This window comes from Thermobia domestica, chromosome 5 (genome assembly GCF_964235325.1).
Source record: "Thermobia domestica chromosome 5, izTheDome1.hap1.1, whole genome shotgun sequence".
Lineage (NCBI taxonomy): Eukaryota > Metazoa > Arthropoda > Insecta > Zygentoma > Lepismatidae > Thermobia > Thermobia domestica.
The window spans coordinates 288,227,714-288,255,079 of record NC_137458.1 but is presented as its reverse complement, the minus strand read 5'-3'; the positions used below and the strand labels follow the sequence as shown (position 1 = coordinate 288,255,079).

The 27,366-nt window shown below is 35.6% G+C and overlaps 1 protein-coding gene across 2 annotated transcripts in view; it reads right to left on the bottom strand.

The window, feature by feature from the left end:
• Positions 1-27,366, bottom strand: part of LOC145686678 (NACHT domain- and WD repeat-containing protein 1) — a 1,466,154-nt gene that overhangs the window by 1,343,292 nt on the left and 95,496 nt on the right. For both annotated transcript variants that reach the window (XM_081760197.1, XM_081760198.1), the window contains exon 2: positions 1,153-1,206. The gene's annotated coding sequence lies outside the window, so the exon portion shown is untranslated. The remainder of the gene's footprint in view (positions 1-1,152; positions 1,207-27,366) is intronic.

Below are 27,366 nucleotides of genomic sequence, written 5' to 3'. Positions count from 1 at the left end.
TTGCTTTTGCAAGAGACTTGGTGTACTGGTCACAAATATTGTAATATTGTTAAAAGAAGCATGTTGGTTCTATTCGTGCATACACACTACATTCGCATGTCCTTGTCGAGTTTCTCAAGAATTCTCCCTAACTTGTAGACTATGTGACGAAGTCGAAGTCAAGTAGTGTGGAGTCTTATCTGCAGTTCAACAAGAATTATCCCTAACTGTACACGATGAAGTTGAAATAAAGTAGTGTAAAATATTATCTCCAGTTCCACAAGAATTCCACCTAATTGTGTACGATGACGTCGAAATCGAGTAGCGTGAAATCCTATCTCCTGTTCCACAAGAATTCTTCCTAACTGTACACGACGAAGTTGCTATCGAGTAGTGTGAAGTCTTATCAGCTCAACAAGAAGTCTTTCTAAACTGTATGTGACGAAGTCGAGGTCGAATAGTTTGAAGGCTTATCTCCAGTTCCACTAGAATTCTCCCAAACTGGACACGACGAAGTCGATATCAAGTAGTGTGAAGTCTTATCTGCAGTTCCCCAAGAATTATCCCTAACTATACATGGCGAAGTCGAAGTCGAGTAGTGTGAAGTCTTATCTTCAGTTCAACAAGAAATAGTGAAATGAAATCTTTGAGTTTTACGTCCCACGGTTATGCCGGTTAGGCTAAAGGAGACGGTGATTATGAAATAACTAATGAAATGGTGGAATGAAGAAAGTGGGAGGAAACGGGAGAACCCCAAGGAAACCCACGCTCACGGTGTTTATTCACCACAAAATTAACTTGGCGGGGGCTGGGATGGAACCCGGGACTCCAAGCATCAGAGGTGAACGCTCTACCACTGAGCCACCACGGCTCCAGTTCAACAAGAAGTCTCCCTAAACTGTACATGATGAAGTCGAAGTCGAACAGTGTGAAGTCTTTAGGTTCTCCCGAGGTCTTATTTCTTTATTCGGAACGTGCAGAGGGTTGCACCTTCATATTATATTCTTTGTGTCTGCTGTATTATATTCTTCATATTATATTCTTTGTGTGATTTGATTACTATGATGAAATGGTCTTTCGAGTACAATTTGTTCTAATAAAAATGAATATGAATTATTTTAGTTCTGGACTCTTCATTTACTACCTACTAAATGATTTTCATGTGACACTTACCTTAAAGAGGAACCAAAGAAGAAATCAGCCGTAAAGCGTCCGCTCTCGAACCGCCTGCAAGAAAATTAAAGGAAAACTATGAACATATTTAACTTATGGGATATTTAAAATGAACCAATAAGGACAAATGTTATATGTGAAAGTAACAGTTAAGAAATATATAGTTTATTACAATATCCCTGAGAAAGAGATTAAATACAAAGAAGTGCCGCCAAAGGCTGCTCTTAAGGAAGGTAATCGCTACAAGCTAAGAGAAGAAAGCTCCATACAACGTCAAAAAGATGTATACAACAATAATTACTGTGTATAATTTACCTAATGTAATAATAATAATTATTATTATTAATAATAGTTATTTTTATTACATTAGGTAAACTTTTTTCCCTTAAAAATTAAATTTAAATATTAAAGTAGTGATAAAATTTAAATTTTTACTAATTTGACTTCCCTCAAAAGCCGCTATTCAATGTCATACTTAAAAATAATATTATAATGCGTCTAATTCAGTCGAAAAAAATATATTCTTAATTTCGATATGTATGCTTCCCTGTCACATAATCGAGAATATGGTACACTAAGGAAATATTAAAGAATCACTTCTAGTCATATTGCAAGGTAAAGCACCCTATCAGGAAATAGTGTGTGTAATATGAAACCAGATTTGTGGAGTTCTGAATGGAAATGACACATCTCGGTGCTGAAGGAACATTAAATTCCTAATAAATGACAAGTATGAAATACAAAATTAAGATAGGTAGGTCTATAAAGCATTCATAACTTTATGTAACTCGTGTGAATGGGTTTTTTCCCATCACATAAATACGTTTCTCACATGCGAAAATATTTCGCACATCCGGTGGAAGACTGTTCCAAATCAAAAATACACATTTGAAAGAACATGATTTCTTAAAGTTTGTTATTCCATCAAAATCGCTCCTTGGAGTACTAGTACTTCTAGAAACCAGAGGTTAATTTGTTTAGTTACGTTTCTGCGAAAATACCATCAGGTAGAACTTGCTTCTCTCTCTCTATTGTATTTTGAGCGATGATGAATCCAAAATTTAGATTTTTTGAGTTATAACACTCTTCCACCGGGTGTGTGATATATTCAATTTTTTGTAATGACTGGAAGCCCCATTTTTACTAATTTTGTAAAGTGATTTTTACAGCAGATTTTCATTTCCTAATACTAATCGCTTAGCGATCATGATCCTGTACATAGCATGATGATACAGTCAATCTTGATTGTAATTAGTGAATTTAAATAAGCTTCGAGACAGTCATGTAACAACATTGCTTACGTTTAGCTCAATAATCACAGTAGTTCCACACAATTGCTTCAGTGTCTACTAATTACTAGCTGAACATGCGCTCTCTACACAGCACATCATTCATATATGAGCATGAATCTCCTTGTCATTCCTCACATCTGTATTCAGGGCCGGATTTAGGGGGTACAAAGGTGCATGTGCACTCCCCCTTTGTTGTAAATATACACTACCTAAAGTGAGAAGATAGGTCAAAATAGGAACACTTTTAGAAATTTACTGTTGTCGTGTTTCCGTTTGGGATTAGCATTTCCAGGTCGATTCCTCATTTACACCACAGATGCCTAAAGGCGTTTACAATAATTCAAATGTACTGGTAGTTATTGGTGCACCTCTCTCAAAAAATCCTGGATCCGACCCTGTCTGTGCTTGCCCCTTTACGACACAAGAGAAGGACGTCTTCATAAAAATCGGCAAGGGGTACCATAAAGGGGAGATTATTTTTTCAATATCTCGCACCATTTGCAAGATTCAGCCTACTTCCGGTTGGAATTTCTAATTCATGTATGTAATAAGCAAATACATTACATACACAATTAATTATAATGTCAGTGATGTATGGTATTCACTGAGCAAAACACTCCAAACAATAAAGATTCATCCTAGACTGGAGAAATAATTATCCTTCGTTTCACGTTATCATTTGGCCTTGAAGCTAACGCCTGAGAGATATACAACCCCTATATACAACTATGTGGTGTTGGAATGTAAAACTCGTGGGATATGATGCTTTACTTTTTTAAAATTCGAACACTTTCTGTGTACCATGAAAATGTAATAACGGCTATTTTTTTAAAAAAAAAAATACATATTCAATAAGAACTGGATAATCTACACAAAGTTTGGAATCGACCAATGAAAATGGTACGTTTCTAGCACTAGTGGTTTTCGAGATCTCATTAACGAAATGATTGGGGACAAACATATAAACCTAGTATTTTAATATATAGACTAGCTGAACCTGTAGGGATGCGCACGAGACGAGTCGAGACAGAATTTTTCTGAGGAAATTCGAGTCGAGACACAGCTCTTCCAATAGAAAAATATACATTTTTCGAGTTGAGACATCACTTTTACAGTACATTTTCGAGACGAGACAGCCTCAAATCTTGTCTCGTGAGCATCCCTAATCTGCGCTCTCTATACATTACATACACAATTAATTATAATGTCAGTCATGTATGGTGTTCACTGAACAAAACACTCCAAACAATAAAGCTTCAACTTAGACTGGAGAAATGATTATCGTTCGTGTTTCATTATAATTTGGCCTTTAAACAAACGCCTGAGAGATATGCAACCCAGGCACACAATTATATGTTGGAATATATAATGCGTAGGATTTGATGCTTTAGTTTTTTTTTTAATTGAAACACTTCCATTTTACCGGTAAAAATGTAATAAAGAAATAATGAGCGTGTTTTTCAAATATTCAATTAGAATAGACAATCTACGCAAAATTTGCAATAGATCAGTAAAACGTCATCTTTCTAGAGCCTGTTGTTTCCGGAATCTCATTGTCGAAAGGAGTTGAGTTGATTTTAACGTCCCGTTCAGCAGCGTGGCTATATGAGACGTGGACCTACTGATTAACGTGGAATCCGAACCACATGAGCTCCCGCCGGGAATCAAACCCGGATCTCCCACGCCATAGGCGCGTATGCTAACCGCTTAGCCACGAAGGAGCTCCATTGTCGAAAGGATTGGCTACAAACATATAAACGTCCACAAACGTATAGTTTAAAATAACTCCAAAGATGGCAGCACAAATCATTTGCATTGATTTTGGAGAAGGCTTATTAAAATACAAAGGCTTTAAACAATAATTTAAAAAAAAAAACTTTATGAAAAAGATCTGTATTTAAATAATTTATTTAAAGTACACATTCTTTAAAATATTTGAGTTTGTTAAACATGAAATCACAAATAGCCGTAAATAAAATGTTTGAAATCAAACGTTAGAGATTGGAGCTTAGACGCGTATATTCCTTTCCCTTCTATTTTCTTTATATCATTAAACTTTACCCCCTGATCATCCCGATTTTTATGCCGTTCCTGCTTATAAAACCGACTATTATTTACCCCTCATATTTCCATCCTATGTGGCACAGTAGTCCTTTTGATCTAACAGGGTTCCCACTGTCTCCATTATGGTTCTGAGCAACCCCAGGGCCGGAAGGTAAGCTCATTCCTCCACTAACGTATCCCAAGTGTTGTGATGTCCGATGCACTTCATTTCCATCTCATACGTTCCCCTCATTTATGATTATAGCATTAGAGCTATAATGTCCTTCGTATGATCCCATAACCAAAATAAAGGCAATGCCATCGCCTGAAATAGTACCTACTCCCATCCTTATGATTATAGCATAATGCTATAATGTCTGCAGTTATATCATACATTCACATCTATTTCTATATTTATCTTCGTAATATACCTGTTGTTTATTATTTTTTGTTTGTTATTGAAGCTAATAAATAAAGAATGCACTCATAGACCAGCACTATACACCTTCTATCCACAATCCTCTTCCTTCTCTTCCCATATAAAAGGCATAACCCTTTGGGGGAGCTAGCCATCAAGCTAGCACTAAAAGAAAGAAAAAAAGCTTATATTCCCACAAAAGACTAAGTTGGAGTAAAGTGTGCAACAAGCTGAACACGGAAACGTACTCTACAAAATACTGGAAGCAATTTAACCTATTGACTGGACAGAAATTTGGTACTACTTACCCTCTGATACAGGTCGATCACCTTTTGCAGATAGGTCAAGCAAAAGCTGATGCTTTTGCATCTCATTTGCAAGCGGTCTTTACACCGCCTCTATCCACACACCGTTTAAGTCCCCGACTATCTGAGCCGGCATTTAAGAAATTGCTCCAACCTTCGACATGAGTTAGATAACTCCAATCCCGCGACTCAGAAAATTACTTCTGATGAAATACGTAGAGCTCTTAAACATAAACGTAATACTTCTCCTGGATTTGATTCTATATCTTACAGAATTCTTAATGCTCAGTACAATTTTTTTTTCTTCTTAGCAACAATCTATACGTTTATTCTACGAACTGGCTATTATCCACAGGACTGGAAGATGTCTAAAGTTTGTATGTTCTTAAAACCTAACAAATCACCTCACTCCGTGACATAGTATCGACCCATACAATTAACTTTTACGTGAGGTAAACTACTTGAAAAAATCCTAGTACACCGTCTCCATCCATATCTTAATGAGCATCATCTTCTACCTTCTCACCAAACAGGATTCCGGCCGCTATATAATATTAATGACCAATTACTTCGCCTTACCACTATTATTACAAATCATTATAACAAGACACTACCGTCTTGTCTCATACGTATGGATCTGGAGAAAGCGTTTGACCGCATTTGGCATTATGGCTTATTTTATAAACTTTTGAAAATAAGAATTTTTCTCACTTATTTCCGAGTTATATATTCCTTTATACTCAACCGTATTGCCTATGTGAACATCAACGGCTCTCTGTCACATTCTATATTTCCATTCACCGGTGTACCACAGGGTTCAAGCTTATCACCTCTTCTTTACATCCTCTATGCCTCGGATTTGCCATTTTCAGCATCTAATACATATCTGTTCCAATATACGGATGATACCGCTTTTCTCACTCTTGGTAAAACAATCCAGCAGATTAACATTCTCTTACAGGTTACGAATTACAGCATTCTTCACAGGTGCGATAAATGAAGACCCACTGTTAACGAAGACGAAACACAGGCTATAGTAATTTTACCACCCAACCGCCGCAAAAGGGTTCATCGAAATCCAAATTTGCTACGGATACGTGTTGGCGATCATCATTTACAACCTACTAAAAGTGTTACCTATTTAGCTATTGTTTTCGATGATAAATTGCGGCGGACAGCCGAACTCCAGAAAGTTACTGTGAAAGCAAAATACCGATTGCAGCTTCTACGTCGTCTTGTAGGTGAAAACTGGGGTTTAAACTCTAAATTATTACTGAATACATATAAAGCCTTTATGCGTAGTGTCCTTACTTTTGATCATATAGCCTGGTGCTCTGCTCTGCAGAAGTTTTACAATAGATTAGAAATTCTTGAACGTCATGCTATCAGGCTCGCATTTCGCATAAAACTACCGTACCCCAATGATGACCTTTATAATAATATTGATTTTCCTCCGCTTGTCCAACACATAGCTTTCTTACGCCAAAAATATATAGCTAAATGTCCCCATTCATATAAAGATATATTTCTCGAAACCATATTCACAGACTTGAAACAAGACTCTCAGTACCGATACTGCTATACATCTCTCAGCATCCTCCTTTTCATTTATGCTCGACAACTTCCAGATGATCATCATCATGCAAGCTTTTTCCGACGATAGCTCATCCATGGTGACATTCCTCATCTCTTACCATTATAGCACTGTCTCCCACAACACTAATAAGGGCTTCCCCCTGTTTCACATCAGGCTTGGGTCGCTCCAAGACAGAAGACTAACCAGTATCTAACTTATTTCATTAAATTTTCTCACTAACTTATTTCATTGTGTTGTGGTGTGCACTGCATTCATTATCATGAACATGAAAATCTTCCCTTACAATGCGCTTACATTCATTAGCACTTTTATATACTCATATTTTGACTATTCATTTATTTTGTTGCTTTCTCTGCATCTCTTATTTATTTTACGCACGTATTCTCTTATAATATTTATGTATTAGTTTAGATATTATTACTGTTTGTAAATGTTATTTTTTGTTTCAAATATTTTTAATTATATTAATGTACGTATATGTGTTTGCAACATTTTGCTTTTTGTATATTATTACTATAATTTTTTTTCCTTTGACAGCTCAGTACCCAACTAAAATGCAATCAAAAATAATTGATACTCCCAAATCCCAGGCCAAGAGAGAGGGCGAAACCCTCTAGTGGCACTTTTTCTTATTCCCACATGTTGAATGACAATAAAGATTTCAAAAAAGCCTGTCTCCCTAAAAAAAAATAAAGCGATTTTATTGCTGTTGTAGCATTTTAATAGATGGATTGTTCATCAATGCTTCTATTTCTTTTCAGTTTTCTTTGGGGAAGTCCATTTTTCAGAAGGACACCAATCACATTTAACGTCCCTATTTCTCTTCCACCCTTTCCTTTCTGTAATTGACCATCCCTCTACTATTACTCTTTCTGTTCTCAGTCCATTTTACACATTTGTGGGTTAAACCCCTTTCGCCTCGAAATTAAATCTTTCGATTTTACGTCATAAAGGTTTATACTGTGTAGGCTAAAGAAAACGGTGATGATGATAATGCATGAAGAAAGTGGGAGAAGACAAGAAGACCCTGAGGAAATCCACTCATACAGTGTATGTCTTCCAAAGCCACTTCACGCGCGCTGGGATCGAACCAGGAATCCGTCACGCCAGAAGCCACTTCGTCTCGAAAATGATCAATGAACTTTGTCTTTGGCCAATTTCAGCAAAAAAAAAATTGACAGGATGACTGAGTAGGTCATAAACGGTATTCATGCTAATTTTATTCTAAATTTGTTAAGTAGTTGCTGCAAATCAATATTTCAAGTCGAATTTGGGTTTCGACATTTGGGCCTTGGCCATGACTAATTTCAACCAAATGGCAGACCACAGATCATCTTTGATCTCTGTACCAATTTTGCTAAAATTAGTCCTGTCATTTTCTGAGAATTGAAAGTTCACGTCCATGCCTAACATTAGGAATGGATAAACTTCAGTTTTGGCCATGAAAATCTGAAAACAAATTTGGAAGATCTAGTAAGCAACCCATCAATAACGTTCACTTAAATATAACGTCATTTCACTCTCTGACCATGAACAAACTGGATTTCTTTCTTAAAGAGTTCTCGTTTTCGAACCTTACAGAATTTGGAACATTGTTCATTAATCAATTTCTGTTTTCAAGTCATTTTTCAGTACTTTTTTCAGTTTTAGCTTTCAGATCTGGCTTTTAAAATTGACAGATCCCGACTGACAGATTCTGGAACACACCCAAATACAGGAAACCAATTTAGTGAACTTTCAACTACAATGTTGTATGTTTTTTCTTGTATCAATTCTGCTATTTATGATAAAATTTCATGTACAGTTTGGCATTCTCTAAATTTGGCTTTAGACCTTGGACAATCTCACCTAAGGTTTTGTAGACCATTATATATAGAACATAGATAACATTCATACAACAGACCTACTGTCAACAGTTGCTTCGTAGTAGATGTTAACGTCATTTCCGGCGTTTGTCTTGCTCAGTGCCTTTGAAATACTGTATACTGATCTTAATTAAATGATTCACTTATATAGGTCATCGACGACCTTCTTGCCAATATTGATCTCAATGGATCAAGCTGTGCTTAAGAAAATCAACTTGTTTTCTGCCCTTGAACAAAATTAGCATTGTATACGAATTCTGTTCTTAGAGACTTGAAATAAGAATCTCTTACATTGTTTGGTGCTATGCTGTCTACTTTCAGATTAATTTTGAGACTTTTGGTGATGTAGGCCTGTAGGTTTGTAAATTTGACCTTTTACTTTACCCAATGCGTAGCATAATTTAATCAATTAAACAATCATTAAGTTTTACACTAAGGTCTGCTATACACTATAGGATAGATCCTAGGAAACCTCTCCCGACTTTCCTAGAGTCAAAATCACAATGTGTGTATCATCAGATCGCATGTCATTTCCAATGTTCTAAACGATCCTTAGCAGTGTGCACTAACGAAGTTTAAACGAGCGTTCACTCAAACGCGACTTTTGTTGCACCATTGAAAGTTGAAGTTCAGTATATCTCGTTTAAGTAAACCTCGGTCAATGTGTAAAATCGACTCTGATTAGTTGTCGTCTTTAATATCTAATCTTCGTTCAACAAAGTAACAAATGAAGAAAGCATACCGCGTGCAGGTCTTTTCGACTTTCGAGATTGCGCGCATAGAGTTGTGAGTAGTCTAATTTCAGTTATTGTAATTGTGATGGGAAAAAAATGAAACCACGAGCAAAATCTTTTTCCGAACACTAGAAATGTATTGCAATTTCATTTCTGGAAACATACAAAGACATTAATGAATGTAAACCGACTGACTTGGATCAACGAAGTTTAAACTTCTAAATTCGGCCATTCAAGCTAAAACAAAGTTTACCCACCATTTGACCGAGACTTAACCTTGAACGTTGTTGGTGCAACAGACATTTTCACCGAGCTGGGTTATGAGCCTCATTCAACAGTTGAACTTCGTTGGTGCACACGGCCACCTATGAGATTTCTCTTGTTTAGAGCACGTTCTATTTCGAAAAGAAAATTAGTAAGGTTTCGATTTAAGCGACATCAGGTGAGAGAAAGTGAAAACTAACAACTCATGATGTATGTTTTGCTCATTTATCTTCTGATTTTTATGTTGTTTTTAGAGGTATGGAATTTAACAATATAGCGCGTTGTGTCAATATCAGTAGCATGTGCAGTGTAGTTACGTGTATGGCACAAAAGGGTAAGATTTCCTACGAGATATGTCGAAACATTTTACCTCAGATAAATCCTAAGATATTTTTTAGGACTTATCTCAGAGTATAGCAGGCCTAACACTCATTCAAATATGTCAACCTGTTCAACTGGGATAAAGTTCAAGTCGATTTTGGTCTCTTTGATATCAGGTTTGACCTACTTTGGTCTTTAATCTTTACGTCTGTGAACTCTTTGTTCGTTTGTTCATTCCGACGTACGTGCGGACAGATAAAGACCGCACCGTTCTATATAATCGAACTACTCTTTTAACTTTAAGATTTCTGAAAGATTCTCTACGTAATTTGGTTCCAAATTTTGCTCTTAAGAGCCTGACGTACTATAAATAATACAAATTTTACCATTCTCCTTTTGCTTGTTTTTCATAAGTGAAAGGCGATAATGAAATACAGCTTACCACAATCATAGATAATGTTGTTCTACAACAGAAAATATGAATCTGAATAATTTTCAGTGTTGCTATTCATAGAAATTACAGTGTTGCCAGAATAACAATTCCCCAAAAATCTAAGTTAACCCAGCAATTAGAGGAACAAACTCAACTGCATTTGATTACGTAGGCCTATCATGTTGTCTTGGAATCCTGTGAACTACTTTTTAAATAATAGTTGTATTTAGTTTGTAATAAACAGAATAGTTTTAATATACAGTTAATAAAATTAAATAATAATATTATTTAAAAAGTAGTTCGCATGATACCAAAAAATAACTTGATATGAAATACAATGCAGTTGAGTTCGTTCCTCTAGTCGCTGCCTTAACTTAGATTTTTAGGGAAATATTATTCTGGCAACACTGTAATTTCTATGGATGGCAACAGTGAAAATTCTTCAAGTTCGTATTTTCTGTTGTAGAATAACATTATACATCATTTCATTATCTCCTTTCACTTATGAAAAACAAGCAAAAGGAAAATGGTAAATATTGTATTATTTTTAGTATATTAGGGTTTTAAGTAAAAAAAAAGGTTTAGTTTAATAAGAATATCATTTGTGCAACTTAAAAAAACATTAAATGGCAAACGTTACATGTTTCACTAGCAGTCATACAACATGGCAAAAGTAATTTCTTTTGAAAAAAATACAAGAGGTAGTTTACTTTAGGGAATGAGAGTTTCCAGAAAATTTTCTCAAAATATGCTCAGGCGATTTGGTTCGCAGTTCATTAAACAAACACTATATTCAATTTCTCACGATAAAAAGAAAAAATCGACCTTAGGTAGTTAATTCTTATGTATATATTTCACCCAGACTATTTCTTTTTTTTTTTTAACCGAAAGCATCTATCATATTTTTGTTAATATTTTATTCATAATTATTTCAATAATAATTTGAAATTTCATTAAATTTTATAAATTAGAAAAAATAGTTAGGTGACTCGCTCCTTTTATTTTATTTCCAACTCTCGATAAAATTAATTAATGCAACTATTCTATCAGATTTTCAGGGCAGTAAAGTCTATATGTGAAGAATACAGCTTTTTACAAGGGAATCGATCGTCCTTTTCCAGCGGAAACTTCCTGGTAGGCTTTGGTGTGCCATAACTATATTAGCAAGACACAAAGACAAAAAAATAAACTTCTAGTCAGATAAACAAAAGTTACTTAAAAGTTTAACAAAACTTTGATCTTGCACAGAGAAATAAGAGATTATAGCTAGATACAAATAGATTTCATAGTGTATTATGCAATATGTATAAACCTTTCACGATTATTTTGAGTTGAGTTGATTCTGAGTTTAACGTCCCGTTCAGCAGCGAGGCTATATGAGACGTGGACCTACTGATTAACGTGGGATCCGAACCACATGAGCTCCCGCCGGAAATCAAACCCGGGCCTCCCATGCCAAAGGCGCGTACGGTAACCGCTTAGCCATGGAGGAGCTCGCGATTAATTTGAGCAGGTAATTTTACAGTATTAGTGTTTTGGTAACACTGCTGTGCTTCACTTAAATAACAAATGCAATAGGAAGTTCGTATTGTCTTTTAGAGTTTGTACTTTGTTGTCTTTACCTGTGGTGTTCGAATTCCGTGACGGATTTTGGTGTTTGCTGTATCAAATTATCTTGGAGCTGAGAAGGAACGCCAGACTAAAAGTAAGAGGAAAGAGAATAAGACGAAGTAACTGTTTTGTGTGCAGCAGAGTCTTAACAGGTGAAGAATTCCCATGAAAATACAAAACCACGAAACGTTAAGTTTGTTCAAAGAAGAGAAACAAGAAACTTCTACGAAGTTGAAAACTTAAAATACGTAAAATCAGTGTAAGTTTAGTGTTTGTATACACTGTAGAAACTAGCAGTAAATCGATTAATCAATTATGTATATATTTGACTAATATCACAATCTTTTCGCATGAAGCTTGTACATTCATGTACCAAAATAAAAGTCGTGATACTGACAAGGAACGGATATGAACCTGTCATCCGGACATCCGAATCAAATCTAGTCCGTTCGATAAACATAAAAACGATATGTCCATGCACAAAATATTAGGTGCCATGGATAACGGAGTAAGTCCCTGGGGTCCTTAACCCTGTTAGTATAAATAATCGTAGACTCGCAGTGAAATAGTTATTGCATCAACACTGTTCATTGGAAAGTCATGGCTTATAGTTTATTCTTTTCAACACGAAACAAGATTTCCAGAGGGGCTATGTGTTGGGGCTCATCATGTACTTGAACAGGGAAATTGGGAGAATGTCTAGAAAATTCCCTCCAGAAATCTCTCCCATCTACTTTGGACCCCTTTGTAGTGGCCTCGGATAAAAGCATACAATCCAAATGTATCTCGGAAACTACTATAGGGAATAAGTACCATGTTTTGTATTGATAGACAGAATAGATATGAGAGGAAAGCGTGTATTAGTATACAAACTTTCCCCTCATGTCTACTCCGTCTATCAATACAAAACTTGGTACACACATTTCTTAATCTCTATAACAGTTTTCGAGATATATTTGGATTGTGTGCTTTTAACCGGGGCCACTCCAGAGGGTCCAAAGTTGATGAGAGAGATTTTTGGAGGGAATTTTCCCAACATTATCCCAACTTTCCCTGTTCAAGTATGTTATGGGCCCCAATACAATAATAAGTCTGGAAAGCTTGTTTCATGCTGAAGAGAATGAGTTATAAATCATGACTTTTCAATGAAGAGTGTTGATGCAATAGCTATTTAACTGCGAGTCTACGATTTTCTTTATACTAACAGAGTCAATGGGCCCCAGGGACTTATTACGTTGTTCATGGCACCTATTTTGTTTGTGTGTGTGTGTGTGTGTATGAATATATCTATGTTATGTTTATCGAACGGACTAGGTTTGATTCGGATGTCCGGATAACGCGTTCATGTCCGTTCCTTGTGAACACACTAACAGCTATATTACGTTCTTAAAGGTCGATTCTTAAGATTCAAAAAAGTACACGCAATGTTTATGGAAATCGAAATACTTGTACGAAATTTATCGTGAAACTTCTTTTTTTTTTTAAGTTTGAATTTATCCTGTGCCAGGGGATGCCAGATCTCCGAATTTGAAGAGGCCAATTTAATGACCTCCTTTGTTAGTAAGCCGATCGCATTTTAAGTCGTTATAATTGCTAACCTGTTATCGCAAACTGAATCACAAATTTTGCTATTTATAAGCGTAATAAGAATAGGTAACACAATCTCTTTCAATACCGTATTCATACCGGAAGTGGCCATCAATCACTTTGAATCTTAAGATTGATCAACGTAAATCAAAAACAGTAACACATAACTAGAAAGTGTTTTTTGTTGTCAATTAAGTGTATATTTCTTTTCCACTCTTAATTTCCCTATTAAAACCAAAAATAGCACAAAAGTAATCACTTCCTGTTTTAGTGGTGGTCCTATAGAGTTTTCTTGTTCACCTCAACCATAGATTGGTGGTCATCATGGAAATTTTAAAACTTTTCTCTTGCGTGTGAGAGCTGTTTTACTCTTTGATATATTTCTATAATATGATATAGTTTCTATTCCTATAGAGTAAAAATGGTAATAGATAAAAAGAAGTGGATTCGTGCAATCGAATGGCACAGTAAAACATTTTATTTCTGTGACGTTAGGTCGGCACTAAAATCGGAAATGGTAAAAAGCAATTAAGACTTCCGGTTTCAACATTGAGCTGCATAGAACAGAAACCATTGGAGATACCGGGAAGCTATTTCTTCGAATCGATTTAACGTCCTAGAATACATACTATTTTCTCTCTTAACACTTACTAAAACCGAAAGTGACAGAAATCAACCACTTCCAGTTTAACTTCAATTACTATAGAATAAATATCATACCATGAAAGATAACAAAAAGGGTTCTCTCTGTGTAATCAATTAAGGGTTCCATATTCCATCTTCATTTTAATCTCTAGCGAACTGGAAGCATGAGAAATCTACCACTTCCGGTTTCAACGTTGGGTATTATAGAGTAAAAATGGTAATAGATAATGATGCGAAGTGAATGGATAATGATCCACAATAGATAATGATCCCAATCCAAAAAGTTTCAGTGGATTTTAGTATCTTTACCAGCATTACCACAAGAATTGGAAACTAACAGTAAGAAATTAATTCAATGGATTTTGGTACTTCTACCAGCATTACCGCAAGAATTGGAAACTAACAGTAAGAAATGAATTCAATGGATTTTGTTACTTCTACCACCATTACCACAAGAATTGGAAACGAACAGTAAGAAATGACTTCAATGGATTTTGGTACTTCTACCACCATTACCACAAGAATCGGAAACGAAGAAAAAAATTCAATGGATTTAAGTAATGGTTTCAATATTACATGGAAGGATATTTCAATGAACATTTATTGAGAAATATGCACTAATTGAGGATGTGGGTAATTGATGTTTCTAAGTTTCTGCTACATGTTTATGCTCCGAGGCTAAGGGATAAGATGATGACGAAATGATTGTAATGGCGGAATGAAGATAGCACGAGGAAACGGGAAAACACAAGAAAACTCCGCATACAGTGTTTGTCAACCACAAAGCTCTCTTGTCGAGAGCTGAGAGCCATCCAGAAGGCCAATATACCATAGAAAAGCGCTCTACCATTGAGTGATCTCGGCCCCGTGGATAAGTGAAAATCAGGAAAAATGGGCACCTTTGACAACACTGTTTTTGCCATGTCCTGCTAACTCTGTTGTTGTAGCAGCTTTACAACATGGTTAGATAAAGTGTAAAATTATTCTTACATTATACTCACTGTTAATTCCACTTTGTTGAACTAACTTTAGAAAAGTGACTCCAGTAGTTCTTATTATCACCGTCCTTTATAGCATATATGTTACTTCGCAAATCTTTCTTTTTTTTCCTCCTAAAAAGCTATTTGTGAGTTCAAATGTACGTGGAGAAAGTTCTTTCAAACTAAAAATAAATCTGGCAACTTTACAGGAAACCTATCTATAACAAGCTTTTGCGGTTAATGGTAACACCCTTTCTTTTAATGTCATTACTGAAATAACACCATGCAAAAGACTACTAACGCTACTTACAACATTTAGTTACTGAAAGTAATATGTTAGGAATACACCAAGAGGCGAGAAGAGACTAATATAAAATAAATGGTTTCCGAAATACAAATTAACTACATATTGTAATTATTAGGACGTATTTTTTTCAACCTCCTTGAAACCACCAGAGAAGAGCCAAATGAGACAGCGAAACGCGGATATGGGAAGCAGCAGGGACGAGTACACTATCCGGGAAAGAGAGGAAGATAAAAAGAAATAGGACGCAAGGAAGCAATCTAGGACTTGTATATTAGATACGATCCCGGCATTGCATGGTATGAATAAGTAGAAGTTTAGAAAACAAAAACTCACGCAAGATGGCTCGAAAAAGCTGTTACACCTTTTCGACCGAGCGTCCCCATCAGGGAATCGAATCTGGGCTGCTCGTACCCAAGACGAGAAGTTAGCAACTACGTTAACTCGGAGACACTAACTCAGACCTCGATTGTACGGACTGAAACGTTATTTGTTTTCACCTCTTAACTTGGATATCTAAATCTTTATTTTTAAGATGAAATAACTCCGACCTGAATATGTTAAAGAAGTTAGAAGATGTAGCATTTCAATCATTAGGCTACTGAAGTCACTACGACGTAAGTAGGTCGTAACCATATGAAGAAGAGATCACTACGTTGTAGGTAGATGGGCACTAAGATATTCATCTATTGTATATTTGTCATTCATTTGAATCTTCTTTTCTTTTCTTTCAAATCATTTAGAAGGTTACTGTAGGTGATCGTAATCTGGCGTGGAGGTAGATCCTAAATTGTGTACTGATGTGTACTGATTTAACTTGAAATAAACTCTAAGATTAAGGCTACCACAATATTTTCCTGTGCAGACGTTTGATCTTGTAGATATTGGCCATCACAGTTGAAGCTTCGTGTTAGTAAAAATAAAGCTACAAAAATTTACTATTCGTTTCTTAGGATGAGTATCGAGGAAAAATACTTGGAATAAACCTATGGAAAGTTATTTGCGATTAAACCTAAAGTGAATGTAATTAAGATTTAGGATTTAGATTTTTGGGCTTTTGGCATCTATGGCCATTTAGCCCGTCATGTATGAGGAAGGACGTCCCTCGGCGAGCACACTATCCAGGGAAAGGGAAGGACAAAAGGATTGGAAAAGGAAAGAAGGGTCCTGGAACCTATATATTAGGTACCAACCCGACATTCGCCTGGTGTGAATGAGGAAAACCCAAAAAAACCTCATTCAGGATGGCTGGTCTGAAGAAGCTTTTTATACTTTTTCGACCTCTTGCCCCAACCAGGAATCGAACCCGGGACCACTCACACCGAAAAAAGTGACTGCAGTATATACGCATAAGTGCATGGTAGACGATTTTTTCCTATGTAATGGAAAAAATACTAGTTTGTTACACAGATAGGGGGAAATATTTACAATAATTCACTCTTACATCCTCCACAACATCCACTCTTTGTATATGTAAAATGTAATTATGTGAGAAATAAAAAACCAGACTTGAAACATAAATTGATGATAAAATGAATGTTAACTAATAGAAAGGAACTTTTTAAAGATGTTTGGTTTACCCGATATATATATTTACGATATCTGTCCGTGTGTTTGTCTGTCCATGGGAGAAAAATCTCAAGCGCTAGTTGATGGGTCACCATTAATTTTAACCAGAATGCACAGGGCCAAAAGATAGGAAAGAAACTCATTGGAGAAGGTGATCCATCCATTGGAAGTGGAAGAAGTCAATTATTTCTTGTTAACGTTGATCACTACAGAGTAGAAAAGGTCATCTATAGCGAGAGGAGGTTTCTTGCAATCAATTAAGGGTCCCAAAAACACATTTTATCTCCATCCCCAACTGGCTACTAAAACCGAAAGTGACAGAAATCCACTACAACTTATAGTTTCATCATTGATCTATATAGAGCAAAACTATAAATGGCGAGAACTTCATAACGAGGACCAACACAACGAGAAACAGTTTACCAAACATTGTTAGGATCACCAAGTCTAGGAGGGTCACTTAGGCAGGTTAGGTACCCAGAATGGAAGAAAATAAGAACACTTTCAAATTTTTAACTGGAAATTCAATTGGAAAACAACCATTAGGAAGACTAGGCGCAACTGGGAGGACAATATTAACACGTTCAACCCGAGATCTGACACTAATGAAGAAGCTCTGCTTTTCGAAGAACCCGACATGCGCCACCGGTGGTATATGTCATTCTTCCTTAATTCCGGATTTGCGTCACCGGTGGTACACGATCTTTATTCTGATATTCTTGGTTATAAGTTGTCAACGATATTTTCCAACTGCGTTACTTTAATCATCTTATAATTGTAGAACGTGCGCCACCGGTGGCGCATGTCAGGATGAGCGTGTTAAGATGGATCTCACAGAAATAGGAATACAAAGTAGAAACTGTATCCAGTTGGCTAAGGATAAAAGTCGATAGAGAACTTTTGTGAACGCGGCACTGAACCTCCAGATTTCATAGGTCATAGAGTTAGTTATAGAACAAAACGATAAGAGACGATGAGATCAGAGGATGGAATCAATTATGGTTGTAAGAGTAAAAAACCTTCTCTTTTAACCCTCTGAAACGGGATATGGCAGAAAACGCTGCAACTTTCTGTGTTAATGTTGATCGCTATAGAGTAGAAACGGAAACAAAGAACGGATAATGATTTTCTGAAATCAATTAAACGCTCCTCTACACTCTAATCAATTTATTAAAAACCGGAAGTGGAACAAATTTACTACCACTTCCTGTTTCAACATTGAGAAAATATCACGTCACACAAATCAATCTCTTTCACGTAGTGCTTATGTGGCACTGCTGCCTATTTTTCGTAACCAGAAAATGCATTACTAATTTTTCAAACAGATTTTTCTAGAACAAATATTCACAATAATTCACTCTCGCATTTTTCACCGCTTAAAAGTGTACAGTGTAATTAAACGTGAGAAATTAAATATAAAATGCAAAAACAGGTTGATAATAAAATGAATATTAACTAATTGAAAGGCACTCTTTTTTACATCAATCCACTACGCGATCATCAACTGACACTCTGTTATTTACGTGTCAAACTAAACAACTCTTCGTTGACATATATATTTATTGATGAGATATCATCGAAACGGTATTTGGTTTTCTATAGATGTTTTGATTGCTAAGCTTAAAAAATTACGTATGCAGTATATGTATGTATGTGTATGTGTATGTACTTGATTATTCATTTGTTCATTCATCCAGGTTGAAGTTTTGTAGGCCAAAAATACTAATAGTAAAAAATTATTTTGATGTTGAATATACGTATATAAACAAAAATGTTAAATTTCTAAGTTTTACTTACTACCATTATTCTTGTTATGTCTATAGGCAGTGCGTAGACAAATGTGTTATACATGTGTTTTTATGTTTTGTTTAAAGAATTTGATTCCTTGTTTTCAACGCATATTATGTAAATTTTATACGAAAGCTAGCAAACACCTTTGCCCCATAAGATACTGTGGACAATCTTTTACGTTCCCCCTTTTGCGATTTTCAAATACGTGGATGATTCAGAAAGTAATACCTCCAAGCCCACTACTTGGCCAATAACATTGCAAACATTCTGAATTGTTTATAATTAATGCACTGATGTTCAAGTTATAGAATGACTTATTTCATCTTCCTATCTCTTCTCTCTCCAAAGTAACGGAACAATTTATCACATCCATTGGTGGTATAGTGGGTTGAAACAGTGGGCTATCATTGAATTTCTGACTGCAGAAGGTTGTGCGCCCAGGAACATTCATCGCCACAACGAGTAGTGGATACACCATTACGACCATTACGAATCGTCAATCAATGGAGTACCGCTACACATCCTCTGTTCTGCCAAGAAATTCAAAGTTGTTCCATCTGCTCGTAAAGTGTTGTTGACATTCTACCTCATCCTGCTTATAGTCCGGATCTTGCGCGCGAAATTTGGCTCTTCTCTAAATTTAAAGATCACCTTAAGGACCAACGCTACAATTGTGACGCGGAAGTGAAGGAGCAGTTCGGCTATGGTGTCGCTAGGAGCTACCACAATTCTTCGTCAACGGCATGAAAAACCTTGTTTTGTGTTGGCGCATGAGTGTTGCCCGTATGTTGAAAAATAATATCACCCTTTGTAGCTGACATTGAAACCTTTCCACTGATACCTGTAGCCCGCAGAAAAACATGCAACAACTTCGGAAATTAATAGCACAAAAGAAAACTTGAAAACAGAATAATTTCATACTACACTTTGAATATGCAGTTGTAAGTAGTATTTTATACAACAGACGAGTGGTATTGGCAAAGCTATCGTGGAAAATGACATCAAAACAGTTGGTGACTCGTAAACAGATGATTTACAAATACAAACGAACGCCTAAACGTTCATATACAGCCATACCAAAAGAATTGCAACTGAACAGCAAAATAGTAAAAGTCGTTTTAAGCAGACAGTAACATGACAAAAAGAAAGAAAGAGAGCGAACGAAAAGCAGGTGTAATTGAGGAGACGTTAGTGGGAAAGGTAGTGAATACATTCAAAGAAGCCGTACGGAGAACAGCTGAAAGGTATCACCACGAAATCTACTGTGTGAGACAATTAAAAATTAGCAAGCTTTAAAGTCATTTCTGTCTGACAGAAGTGTGAAACAACATTGCAAATATGAGTGCACGCAAGCATATGCGAATATTTTTTGTAATTTTCGAGGATGCCTCGGTATGGAAGACGAAACTTATGTCTCAGCTGGCAGTTAAAAACTAGTAAGACCCAAATATTACGTTGCAAAGAATCGAGTGAAGTTGTCGTCAGAATTGAGAAGCAAACGCAATGTCAAGTCTCCACAAAAAGCTTTCGATATAGCAGCCAATTTGTCCCTGCGGACGCAAAAATGACGATTTTATCATTTTAGAGACAATTAATCAAGACATTTACATCATAAGAGTCTTTACAAAAACGACTGTTTCCTTTCGTTAGGCAAAATAGTATAAGTACCATTCTCTGGCTCAAACTAACTACTTCACGTTAAAGATGTAGTGCCTCAGAGTGGTAGGAAGACTATTATGTAAACATGGTTCCCAAAGCTGCTAATCCCACGAACTACTCTCAACTTCACCCTATTGAAAAATATTCAAAGGCCATGAAAAGAGTTAAAATAGGCGCCGTAGGAACAAACAGTGATCAGCAATTCAAACGGAAGTGGAAAATCTGTCAGTACTAAATTCAACAAAACATTGTTCTCGTCTTATGACAGGCATTATGACAAAGAGTCCTTCGTTTCTTTTCTGGACGTTCGTTGTTTGCACGCAACCTATATATTAAACATTTTAGTGAATAATACGACTTTCTGTTTATTTACACAATACATTCTTATTTGTTACCTTTTTTCTGGGACACACTATAATGAGACCCGATTTCTTCATAGGGAAGATATAAGACTAAGTTTTAAACTAAAGACAAATAGTCTATTTCATTTCTATTCACTGCATTTTATACGTTATCATCATTCAAAAGCATGCATTTGAGGTTTCCTTTATTTAACTAACTTCATTTGTTTTCTTTCCTTTTAAAATGTGTAGATCTATCAGGATGGTATGTCGAGTTAGAACCCTTTTATACTAACTTTCAAGAATATTTTCTACTATGAAAAAGGGTTTCATTGAAACCACCTAAAACTTTTATTTTCAGGAGGGTCAATTTTCGAACATTTCCTTAATAAGACCCGAGGACCCTCTGATAACTTTGAGAATCCCCGGTTATACACTATGAATTAGAATAGCCCTTGATTTTCAAAACCCAGCGTTTCTGTAACATATACTGATTGGCGACCCACCTTCTAATGAGATCCATCCATTTTGTGAAAGGTACCGTTAAATTCGATTTGATTTGATTTTTAATTTAACATCCCTTTCAGCAGCGAAGCTATATGAGCCGTGGATCTACAGCTCAACGTGCAAATCCGAACCACATGAGATCCTGCCAGGAATCGAACCCGGGCCTTCCAATTCAAAGGGGCGTACGCTAACCGCTAATCTACGAGTAAGATCAAGGTATTCTTAAAGTACTCAAGATTATGATCATGAGAATCATGAGCGACTGTATTAATCTCTGTTTGTAGTTGTCAACTTTTCCATGTTGTACGGAAGCTATCGCATTTAGAATTGTATTATTATTATTATTATTATTATTATTATTATTATTATTATTATTATTATTATTATTATTATTATTATTATTATTATTATTATTATTATTACCCCATTTCCCGGTTTGTTTTAGTTTAGGATCTCGTATCTGTCATATTTAAAAGAAATACAACGAATTTTCTTTCCTAAAAGAAAATATCGATGCAAAAATTTCCATTGATGACAATATTATAGAAAAATATGCCTCTCTAATGTCAGGGACAAAATAATAATAATTAATGCACAGGAATTGAACAAAATTCTTCGATTAGTTCTGTGTATTCCGGTACTTAACGTTTTCATAAAAAGCACTTTTCCCTTACATGAGGAACAAGTGGTTTGATCGTTACGACAAATGTAATTTAGGTTTATTGATAGCTGAAAATGAAATCTGTAAGTTTGACGTTCCACGGTTATGCCGGCTAGGCTAAACGAGATGGATTACTGAAAGCTGAATCACAAATCAGTATGGATCATTGAGAGACATCATCAGAGACGATTTTAGTTGTGATTACCGTCATATTGAGAAACTGACTGTCGCGTGACTATTATTTCTGTATTTAGAAACGCGATGGTAATACTCTTACTAAGTATTCTGCCTTTTTGCAGGTCCTGGACCTTTTTTTTTTAGAGGCTTGAACCTGGAAATGTTTCTTCAACGTTTCTTGATCTGCAGCTTCCTCTTTTAACTCCAAATATTTTATTTTGTTTTTCAAATCATCGATCAGTTGTGTTATTGTTTCTAGTACTTCCTCTTTCCTTCAATCTTTCCTGCTATGGCGGTATAAAGACAACATTTTTTTTTTTTTTCGCAAGACATGTTCAATCCAATTGATCTTCCTATGAGGGATGCTTGGTTAACCCCTTTTTGCATGATTTGTTTCTTTTAGCGAAAAAATAATAATAATCAGTATTGGAAATCCTCATATGGGAACTTGAAAAATGAATTAAAACTTGAATTTTAGATTTTTCACTTAATTCCGACGAGAAATAAGGAAGTGCCATATATGACACACTCACAAAGCATATGCCAGATGACACCAAAATCTCTTATTCATACACGTCAATATCTCACACAGCAGACAAAACAGTCATTTAGTCCCTTTGATAAATCACAAAAAAGCTAAAATAAAAAAAAGGGTATGTGCCATATATGGCACGGCATGCAGTAAGGGGTTAAAGCGTCCTCTTCTCTCCTATTCGTTTTAAAACATCTTCATTTCTTACTCTTTCTGTCCATTTTATTTTTTTCATCTTCCTCCAACACCATCGCAACAGGCAATACACCAATTTTTCACTAGAATGGCCAGGGCCGCAGTGGCTCAGTGTTGCTCTCCCCGCTGGTCTAGTGGCTAGCACGTGCGCCTTTGGTGTACGAGGTTCCGGGTCGATTCCCGGTCTGACAGCCTTTGGAATTTAAATTGTCCTCGATATTTCTGTATTCGTGTCCCTGCCATTCTAGGTTACTGGTAAAGCGAGTAACATCGAGTAGAAACTAGTAATAAGTAGATAGGACATAAGCAAATTAGTGAGGCACGTTTGGTGTATGAGTTAACTTTGCAAAAAAAGTGGTAGCGTTCACCTCTGGTGCATGAGGTCCCTGGTTCGACCCTAGCTCGCGCCAATTTAACTTTTTGGTGAACAAACACCGTATGCGTGGGTTTTCTCGGGGATCTCCTGTTTCCTCCCACTTTCTTCACTCCATCATTTCATTCATTTCTCATCATTACCGTCCTTTTTTTAGCCTAGCCGGCATAATCGTGGGATGCAAAACTTAAAGATTTCATTTCATTTCCTTCCATTTACAAATAAAGAGTTGGCAACCCTACATCTAACAAAATGGTAAACTAATATTTAAACTTCTATGTCATTGCAATTAAATATAATCTTTGAAAATAACTACATAATTTTACTTTAAACGTATTATGTGTCAGTTAATAAAACAGTGACAGACACGATTATCAATTTTCAGATAATTTTAGTTGTGTAGTTGATTAATAATTAATATAGCTCAGGGAAGAGAAAACTATCAATACTAAAGAGAATGGGACAATTTTAAAGTTAAAATAATGTATCAACCCTTCATGCTGTTATCACACTACATCATTAAATTAAAATTTTGTCTAATCATTTTAGATGGTTTTACAAGCTTTTAGTGCTTATATTACGTAGTGAAGGAAAAAGGAAAATAACATGCATGCATGTTAAAATAGTATGCAAATTGAAGCTTGATTGGATAAAATCGATGCCAATAACACCAAAAAATATATATATTCTCTTGTCAGCTGCTGGATTGTGTGTACTATATACTGTATAAGCAACTATGAAATTTGAGGGCGACCACAAAATAAAACCTCATGCATACTTAATGTGTATAAAAGCAGGGATCGGGAAACAAGGGGCAAAGGGGTTGAATGTACGAACGTGTGTACAGGGCTACTGTTTTATTCAAGATAGACAACCTGTTATTTCATACTCCACGAGCTTCGAACAAACATACTGTGCGAGTAACAATAGAATGGGGTTGATTACAGATTCAAACGCGGTGTGTGTCGTTTGTTTTTTTTTAGTGCCAAAATGATTTTTAACCATTTTTAATACTGTACTTTCACAATGTGTTTTTCTTCCTAAAGAACTACAACAGTATACATTACATCAAAGGCAGTTGTATACATTATTATAACGTTTTTGCTCTGAATTCTCGTTCTAATAAAGCATAAACTAGGTGAAATTATGAAAACCGATGCGTTGCGAATTATTAAAGAGAGTCTTTTGGAGTAAGTAGCTATAAACTTTAAAAAATTTGAGCACTTCAGGCTATTTAAAAGTGTTTAATACAGCAGTTATCTAATACACATTATTGCTCAATACACTCATTTTATTACTATCATCACTGGGAAATTACTTAACAAAAAATTAGAAACTTTTATACACAATCTCTCCTTGGTTAACTATGTTAAGACAATGTGAAAATTATCTACTTCCGTAGGTCCCATCAGAATATTTCTCACTGCAGCTTGAGAACTATGTATATAGAACTTAAATAATAAGAATTTTAGGAATGATCTAAAATAATACATCAAAAGATTACGATGTTGGGCAATATTTAGTTTTTGGAACAGGGGCCACAAAATTTTTGAACGGCCCCTAAATCAAGTTTTCTTATTTTTTATGGAATCAGCACAATATACTAAGTTACGTGATAGTTTGGATTTGGCTACACTATATGTATTTCTCCAAATATAAGTCGTACAAGTTTTTTTTTTTTGATTGAAATATAATGGATCTTTCGATTCAAAATTTGATCAGGACTCACAAAATTTTTGAATGGCCTCTAAATCAAGTTTTCGTATTATGTTTTTACGGAATAAGGACATCATACTGAGTTGAGTTATATTTTGGGTTTAGCTACACTATATGTAGTTCTCGAGATATAAGGCTTACAAGAAAATTTTTGATTGCAATATAATGGATCTTTTGACGCATTTTTAAATCTGGGGCCTCAAAATTTTTCAACGACCCCTAAATCAAGTTTTAGTATTATTTTGCGTAATAAGCACAGCCTACTGAATTAAGTGATAGTTTGGGTTTGGCTATGCTATATGTAGCTCTCCAGATATGTCATACATTTTTTTTTTTGATTGAAATATAATGGATCTTTCGATCCAAAATTGGATCAGAGTCCACAAAATTTTTGAATCGACTTTTCATTTGTTTTTTTTCTTTTTTTGTTTTTTCAAAATAAGGGCATCATACTGAGTTAAGTGAAAGTTTGGGTTTCGCCACACTATAGGTAGTTCTCCAGATATAAGGCCTAAGAGAAAATTTTTGCCTGAAATATATTTTTGATCTTTTGATCCAACAAACATAAAGTTCACTTTTTAAATTTAAGATCCTATTAATACTAACTTCTTTCTGCTTCTCTTTGCAAGGGCGCCGATTTCTCTGTAAATTTTGGGGGGGGGGCAATTCAGATGCAGAAAGTATATATATATGAGGATTTAAAGACAAATTGCATTCAAATTATGAAAAATATTGTATATTCATAAATACAATAGGGGGCCCACATGAGCTTTGGGGGGCCTTAGCCTCCACAGCCCCCAGGATCGGCGTCCTTGCCTCTTTGTACTTATTTTTTTTATGACCTAATAATTTATTTTCTCTGTCTGTATTATTTACTATATTAAAGGCCATTAATACAATTTTCTTCCACTTTCTTGTATTTATCGCGTCATAACAATGTGGTTTAAACTCAAATCATTTTACCAGTTTTCTTAAACCTTTCTTAAAGAAAAATATTTATACAACTTTCGGTATCATAGATGGACAAAGATAAAGAAGGAGCCTTTACTTATGTTCAATCCGTATATACCAGTATATTTGGGAATATTACAAATTATTGTAAACTTGTTTAGATTTATATTCCTCAACCAATTGGTACCACTGTTATCTCCATGTTTAGATATTCTACAATATTGCAAGGGTTGATAATTACTGTAATGACCCATAACCGGGAAACAAAAAATCTATATATTTGGCGTGATAGACCCAAGTCGATTCCCGGCGGAAGTTCATGTGGTTGAGATTCCACGTTAATCAGTAGGTTCCGTCTCATATAACCTCACTGCTGAAAAGAAAGTTGAACTCAAAATCAACTCAACTCAGCTAAAAAAAAAAAAAAAACTTATACAGCATAATCTTGCACAAGCTTGTATATCAGTTCAACGTCTGTAACTATGCCAAATTTTATCCAGATCGAATATGACGGACTCAGCGTAAAAGGTAACAAGTCATTTTTATTAATTTTTTCAGGAGAGTAATCTTATTCACTTTTACCCAGTGTGGATTCCATTGTAGCTTAATTATTCCCTTTTGCACGTCCCTTGTACTTGTTTTTGGTCACGTTTTTTTCATAGAGCTTTTCATACAAAAAAAAGCGCCATTTAAAATGCTACAGCTCTGTGTTATAAACCGAAAATTGTAAAAAAGTGACTTGTTACCTTTTACCCTGAGTCCGTCCATTGGTTGAACTTGTACAACATAGTGTCGAAAGACTAGGGATGGGCGAAACTTGTTTTCATGAAAATCTGAAACCGGTTTCTAGAAAAACCGAAATCCGAAAAAACGACATTTCGGTTGTCTCCAAAACCGGTTTTAGTTTTCACCGAAACTGGTTTCGGTGAAAACATTTAGAAAAAGCATCAAATTATTTCTGTCGAAACAGAATCGGTTTCCGGAGAACAAAGAAACACTATTCTGGTGAGAAATAGAACCAATTTTGAAAAAAGCGGAACCGGTTTTTGAAGAAAACCGAAAACGGGTCCGGCGAAAAACACCGATAACCAGTTTTGGTGAAAATCGAACCGGTTTTTGAAGAAAACCGAAACCGGTTTCGGTAAAAAAAAACCGGGCCGGTTTTGGAGAAAATCGAAACTGTTTTTTGTGAAAACCGGTTTCGGTGAAACACCTGTTTTTCGAAAATTTTCAAAACCCGGTTTCGGTCGATTAAAGCAAGTGAATGATGATGGAACAATTGGTGGAATGAGAAAGTGGGAGGAAACGAGATTATCCCGAGAAAACCTACCTACACAATGTTG